The sequence below is a fragment of the Colobus angolensis genome, unplaced genomic scaffold (genome assembly GCF_000951035.1).
Source record: "Colobus angolensis palliatus isolate OR3802 unplaced genomic scaffold, Cang.pa_1.0 Scaffold70, whole genome shotgun sequence".
Taxonomy (NCBI): Eukaryota; Metazoa; Chordata; class Mammalia; order Primates; family Cercopithecidae; genus Colobus; species Colobus angolensis.
Window position 1 is genome coordinate 3,147,269 of NW_012120710.1, and position 7,752 is coordinate 3,155,020.

At 38.7% G+C, this 7,752-nt stretch overlaps 1 protein-coding gene across 1 annotated transcript in view; it reads left to right on the top strand.

The window, feature by feature from the left end:
• Positions 1–555: 555 nt before the first annotated feature.
• Positions 556–7,752, top strand: part of NPFFR2 (neuropeptide FF receptor 2) — a 115,186-nt gene continuing 107,989 nt past the window's right edge. Inside the window, exon 1 of the mRNA XM_011927134.1 lies at positions 556–951. The gene's annotated coding sequence lies outside the window, so the exon portion shown is untranslated. The remainder of the gene's footprint in view (positions 952–7,752) is intronic.

The following is a 7,752-nucleotide window of genomic DNA, read 5'->3' on the forward strand; positions in this document are numbered from 1 at the left end:
TACACACCAATTCTTCTCAAACCTAGGGTACTCACGTGAGGATTAGCTCCAATAGGCTCCTCATAGGTTTTTCGCTTAAAGCACCATTAATTATCCCCTTCTCAGTAACTGTATAAATCTCTAAGCTAATCCATTAAAGTCTAGTCATGTTCTCTCTATTAGCAAGACCCAACTGGGCAGATAGTCCTATTAGGATCATTGTGAGTCTCCCCAGGGTTCTCCCCCTTCCATTTCTGATTATGCTGTGAATAAATTTCCAGAATTTCAGAGGGGTTTGCTTGCAAGCTAAAAGGTCTTTTCCAAGATTCAAAGAATAGGGTCTGCTTCAGACAGAGGGAGGGTTTGCAATATGCGATGAACCTCTCAGTCCCATTAAAACCTTAGAGATGATGATAGCTCACGTTTAGTGTAATGCTTAATTTGTACAAGACTATTCCAGGCACTTTTGCACGTAGACAAATAATTTTCAGATTACCTTCTGATTAATATCATTATCATCTCTATTTTACAAACGAGGAAACTGAGGCACAGAGAGGCTAAATCACTTGTCCAGGATCTGGAGGCAAGTAACGGCGACGATGCTAGTCATACTGATGCTTCCTTTTCTTTGCTGCACTCGAATTCTGAGTTTCACAAGAATGTACCTGGGTGCCCATTAGCGAGATATGAATAGTTTCTTCGGAACCCCAGCGGTCAGCTGGTGCCTCCTGGAGAGTGACGTCTTATCTGAAGGGGTCAGGGAGGCGGGGAGCGAGCGCAGAGCACTCAGAGCCCTGTGCCGCGGCGGGGCAGCCTGGAGCGGAGCAGGGAGCCCGAGGCGGACAGACGTCGGCTGGGGTTGAGCCTCCAGACCGCGAAAAGTAGCTGGAGCCAGAGCAGGGACAGAACCTGTTGCTGCAGACGGGCTTGGTGGATTCTGGTTCCCGCCGCCGACAGGGCTCGCCGGGAGAGGTAACAGCATGGGCCAGTTTGACTGGGGGCCCCCGCGTAAGGGCGCGATCCCTCTCTAATGCCTAACGCTTGCGTTGATGATACATATTAGCGATTGGGGACTGACACCTTGGATTTTTCAAATCCCTTCCTAATTACACAGGCACCCCTTCGGTCACTGGCCCGACATTGGGGGACTTCTCTGCCCTGGATGTCTGCACCACAGATGGCTGTGACCCCAGGCTTGCCGAGCAGGGACCTGGTCAAGGGATGTGGGGCGCTTTCTTAACCGTAGAGTTCCCCCCAAACCCTCTCCAGGGCTGTATTGTAACTTTGTTGAATTTTCTTAGCCTGTTTGAAGCTAGCGAGTTTCTAAACTGTTTTCATCCGTGATGCTTCTGAGCAATGATCTTTGTGTATCTGAGGCTTCATCCTGTGCATTTCCACTTGCTAGAAAAGCTAAAATGAGGTTTCTGAGCTGCGTCCAGAACACCAGAGTCCTTATTTAAGGCGTTCGGATAGGTTTTATCCCCTTCCGGGAGTGAGATAGGGTTTCCAGACAATACCATTTTAGTTCTTCTGCCAAACCATCAGGCATTTTCCAACAGTGCTGCCCTAGGTCAAATTTAGGGTCTGGAGGAGAGGAAAATGATCTGCTTCAAGCTGTCGTTCCAGTTAAAGACAGAACTACTAACTAAAAACCAAAAATAAATCTGTTCATTTCCCATTTCTCCTCAGCTAGACTGTAGATATTTGAAATATTTATTTTTTTAAATCTTAATTATAACACGAATTATACAAAGATGCTGGTTTACTTTTTTTTAATCCAAATATGCAAAGTTGTTGTAAACATACATCTAAATTTCTAATTCCATTCACATCCAAATAACTTTCAAGTGGTAACAACTAATGAGAGAAAGGATGGAAAAATCAATGGTTTGTAAACTGTGAAGGACATATTTTTGTTTCCGTCTGGATTTCTAATTAGACCATAATAAATTGAGTAAAATTATAATAATGATGAATCTAAGTTATGGTTGAATTTGCAAAATGGCTATAACATGCTCAAAAATAGTGCCATTATCATCAACAGAATGGTAATTGTATGCAGAATTCAATTAGAATATTTCATCTGTTAAAAACATCTATAGGTTGATCATTTAATAAAACAGTGATGCAATATAGTGCAGTAACAGTACTTACTGCACTGAATTTAAAGGCACATATTAATATTAAAGACTGGCTATTGTACTAATCAAAAATGTGCTTTATTGCTTGAAAATAACAATAATAACAATATATCACTATCCTATTCTTTTTCTCAATATTTGTTTTTCCAAAATCCATACACCCCAATAAGATCTTTCTACTAGCCATGATTTCTTCATGTCTATAGAAAACTTTAGAGCATTTGAGGCTTAAACTTATTTTTGCTTCATCTATCTATTTGTCTGTTTTATCTGGCAGTTTTATTCTTGGTGCATTTTGTGAACACATTACAAAGTATCTAAAATTATATATTAGAAATTCATTGTTTTATTTGTATGATTATTTCATCCCATAGTTCCTATAAATCATACTGCTCACCAATACTATCTTTTACAGATGCCAAAGACTATAGGTTGAATAAATATGAATTCACTATAAACCAATGAATGATTTCTTCCTGAAGTATCAGTTTATTTATTGTAGTTGTTCTTTGGCTCTGTGTGTGTGTGTGTGTGCGTGTGTGTGTGTGCATGTGTGTGTGTGTATGATTTTTTATGAGAATTCCATGCAAATGCCTCTGTGATATTATAAACCTTTTCACTGCATTGCATTAAAATGGATTTCCAGCTGTCATATGGAACACAAAATAAGGACAACTTCATGCCTTGAAACTTCAGATACCTAAAAATAATAATTTTGTAAAATACTACCCTCCTTATTATGGAAAAAAGGACATTTATTTTAGCTAAACATTTTAAAACTGTCAAGCACATTCAAAGAAAATGGGATAAATACAATCTCACATTCCTAAAACATATCTGGATTAGTCTATTCTCATGCTGCTATAAAGGACTGCCTGAGACTGGGTAATTTATGAAGGAAAAATATTTAATTGACTCAAAGTTCTGCAGGGCTGTAGAGGCCTCAGGAAACTTCCAATCATGGCAGAAGGGGAAGCAAACATGTTCTTTTTCATGTGATGGCACGAAGGAGAAGTGCCAAGCAAAAGGGGAAACGCCCCCTATAAAACCATCAGATCTCATGAGAACTCCCTCACTATCATGAGAATAACATGGTGGTAACTGCCCTCATGATTCAATTACCTCCCACTGGCTCCCTACCGGCAACACATGGGGATTACAAGAACTACAATTCAAGACGAGATTTGTTGGGGGGGACACGGCCAAACTATATCAATATTTATATAGTATTTTAATAATCTTAATAAATTGTGCTCTTAAACATGTGAATTTTATGCTTACCATTAACCTGATGTTAACAGTTAATTTTCCTTTCCTCTCTGTTTCCCTTTGATTTTAAGTTCTAGCTTTGTGGATAAATTGGTTCTTAAATGAATTTTTCAGTTGCCTTGAAACTGAACATTAAGGCTTCAAGGAGACTTTCACTCCATTAGACTAGAAGGAAATGGAAATATACTACCCATACAAAAAGATGCAATGCTCACTACAGCAGACAGCTGTTGGGAATGGGTCTGGTATCCTTGCTTTGTGGAGTTTTCAAATACGAGACTTCTAAAAGTAAAGAAATTAGGTTTCTTCCCAGTCAGGCTTCTAACTGGCTCTGTGCCTCAGGCAAATCATTTAACTTCTCCATATCTAAGATTCCGCAAATGTAAAAGGATGAATTATAATTTGATTTCTAAAATCCGTTCACCCTTCTAGATTTCTCTGTTTCTATGGTAGAGGGCAGAGGATCCAGAGTGAGAAAGGTCATATATCCTTGCTTTGCCATTTGAGAGCTTCTGCCCTTAGGCAAGGCCCTGAAATTCTATGACATCAACACCTCCTCTATAAAATGGCCTAATAGAAGAAATTAACAGAATGATCTATTGTGCTGGATACTGTGTCTGGTACACAGGGGATGCACAAGAATGTTTTTAACGCACCCATCTCTGAAAAATCTAAAGGGATTTCTGCCTGTGGCAGGGGAGGAAACGAGCTAAAAGCAGAGGAGTCTCTCCTGCATCTGCAGGTGGGCAATTCCCAGTACAGTTTCTATAGTATGCACCAGAGACCAGGAAAAGAGAGGTCCAGAGCCTCAAGCATAGTATGAATGCCTCCTTGATATCTTCCCATAGTTTAGTCCCCCCAAAAAGGCAAAGTGAGTCAGGACAGCATCAATATTAAATTTAATGCCACACATGAATGACAAGACATGTCCTATTCTGGTTTCCATGTCAAACTAGGCTTGATTCTATTACAGCTAAGCATACCAGCTAGGTTGTATAATGACCATCAGTATAATTGCACAATCCAAATCACACCACACCAGTAATTAGAAAAGAGAAAGAAAAAAGAAACAAAGTAACTCCTGAAATGTCAAAAAATTGGTTCTCTTTCAACTGTATTTCCATTTAAAATTTAAAGTTTTCAAATATTATGAAAGTATATTTCTTACTATTTTCTTCTTGGGCTATTGTAAGAGTCTTATTTAGGTGTCTACATGGAGTCTGGGTTCCGTGTGGCAGCTGCAGACTAAAGTAACTGCCATTAGAACTGATGAGCCTTTTTCTAGTCCCTCAGACAAGTCTCAGTTGATCCATATTTTCAGAATTCTGGAGGGTTTACTAAACGTATTAGAATATTATAGTTCTGGTTGCATTCCCACAAAATTTAGAAAGCATCAATAATTTCCCAAAGTCAAATGAGATCAAAATATCTAAACTTAAGTGAGCTGTAACCATATACATTATCTCATTTAATCCTCATGATTTTAGAAATTGAGTATGCTTACAATCCGTTTTTGGTGTTTAAAGAAACTGAGGCTCAGAAATAAATTGCCAAAGTAAACATGTTTACTAGTTTGAGGAACCAGGATAATGAACTCATGTAGTGTCCCAGTCCATGTGCTTAAATTCTACACTGCAGGGCTCCCAAGTATATAGTAACAACAGCTTACAATCAACGTACCAATTTTTTTTTATACTGATCCTTTCCACATGAAAGCTATGTACCTAGGAAGAGATAAATATTACAGTCCTCATGAAGATTTTTCTAAGTGGAAGTAAGAAACATCGGAGTTATTTGTGAAACTTTTTGAAATGCACCACCACAGATTAGTGGGCTGGAGTTGGGTTTGGGTGGTGTGTGTGTGTATACACACATTATATATATCTAATATATATACATTTAAATATATAGTATATATATGATTCTGAGTCAAAATTATTTTCATGATTTCCCATAATGAAAAAAGCTTGTCCCAATCCACATTGCCATTTTGCAGCCATAGACTGACTAATCTTAAGAATCTTAAGTGTTGTCTTGGACAGGAGGTATTTAGAAAAATTATAGCAAGAAGATAAATATTTCTTTAATTTAGCCTCACCAGAATGTGAGTTAAATCAAATAGTTGTATATATTAGAATTTACCACCTGCAAACGTACAAGGAAATAAGGACAAATTTCAGATTAAGTGCTTGCACATGACCTTATGATTCTCATATCTTGGGGGAGTTTGTGACTTATAAAAACTGCTTTATCTTACCAAGAGTGCCATCTCAAAACACCCTATCTCCTTGCTAAATGTAAACATTCAAAGAGGTGATACTCGGGGTGCTTAGGATTTCTCTCAAATCCCCTACTTTCCCTTAAAGTATGGTGTCTCATTTAAAATATTTAAAGTACCTCATTTAGGCCACTCATGCCTGTAATTCCAGCACTTTGGCAGGCAGAGGCAGGAGGATCACTTGAGCCCAGTTCGAGACCAGCCTAGGCAACATAGTGAGAGCCAGTGCCTACAAATTAAAAACAAACAAACAAACACAAACAAACAAAAAGCTAGCTGGTCATAGTGGCATATACCTGTAGTTCCAGCAACTCAGGAGGTTAAGGTTAAGGTGGAAGGATCGTTTGACCCCTGGAGGTTGAGGTTGCAGTCAGCCATGATTGTGCCACTGCACTCGAGCTTGGGCAACAGAGCAAAATCTTGTTTGTAAAAAAAAAAAAGGGGGTTCTCATATAAAGTCTCTAAATTTTCCTTCCCATTTTACTTCCTGTCCTTGCATTCTTGGCACACTGATAATAAACTGAATGTGGGGTCTCTCTAGGATCACACCTTCCACTCTTTGTAAGGATGCTGTATCTCATTTACAATAGACAACTCTCTCAGCAGAGTTTACAGCCTTGAGTTTCTCTTTCTCCTTACTCATGATCTCCTCTTCTGTCTGGAATTCCCCATCCTCCACAGGTATGCAAAGTGTTTTCTTTGTTTGTTTTTGTCCTTGGGTAGCCATTTATATCATTTATATCAGTGTTACTTAAGGCTTAGAGGCCTTTGGCTAAAATCTTCCCTGTTTGAGGGAGTTCCCTTTGTTCCTGCTCTTTTTTCAGCTGGAAAAACTACATTAAGTAATTTCTGTGATATATGCTTCTTTCAAAACTAGTGGCCTTGTGCTTCCCTTAACACAGAAATATCAAAGACCAGCATGAGCTTGGCCAATATCCTGAGCTTACTTTTCTTGATATTTTGATTATCTGGTTTTAGTAAATTCTAATTCATGTTTACCTACAGAATTAGTGCCCAGCTTGAAGATTCTACAGTATCCAAAGCCTTACAATTTCTCACTGTCCCTATCCTCAGCTCTCATCTCTTTTTTCCTTTTAGACTCTCAAGCCTTGAACATGCCAAGCTCATTCTCAACTATAGTTTTTGCACCTGATGTTCTCCCTGCCTGGGAATCGTGCCTCTCAGAGCTGCGCGGGAGGGGTTCTTTAAGTTCTTTCATCTTGGGTCTGGAATGTCTCTCCACACTGCTGGTCATCACGGTATTTTCTGATTTGTGTCAAAGCCCACTTGCTAGTGGAGACTATCTCCATTTATGTGTTCACTTATCAATGATAATATTTCCCAAAATGAAATATAAGCTCCATGAGAGATGTACACTATACTTTCATACTTATTGCTGGCCTCAGTGCCTAGAACAGGGTCTAGCACGTAGTAGATACTCAGCAAATATTTGTTCTGTGAAAATTTTACATCCATTTCCCTGTTAGATTCTCCCGCATCTTTTTATAGGTACAAATAAGTTGCCAAAACTTCAACCTTAAGTTGCTCCCGTGATTCATTCCTGTTGCTAATTCTTTCCTGTTGATCCTACCTTTAGCTCAAATACCAATAAGTATATATTTTTTTCCTTTAATATGGAAAAAAATTTTGAAAAAGCTATCACTGCACCATTTTAATATACATTCAGGTTCCATAGTATTTGTATATGTTAGTTCCAAAGAATAATCTGGATCTGAGTACTAGGAAAAACTAAAATAAAAAGTAGCACAACATTTACTTTTTATTAAAGTTACATTACCCGTTCCATTATTTTCTCTCTTTTTCTTTTTTTTAAATTATACTTTAAGTTCTAGGGTACATGTGCACAACATGCACGTTTGTTACCTATGTATACAGGTGCTATGTTGGTGTACTGCACCCATTAATTCGTCATTTACATTAGGTATATCTCCTAATGCTATCCCTCCCCCCTTCCTTCCACCCCACGGCAGGCCCTGGTGTGTGATGTTTCCCTTCCTGTGTCCAAGTGTTCTCATTGTTCAATTCCCACCTATGAGTGAGAACATGCGGTGTTTGGTTTTCTGT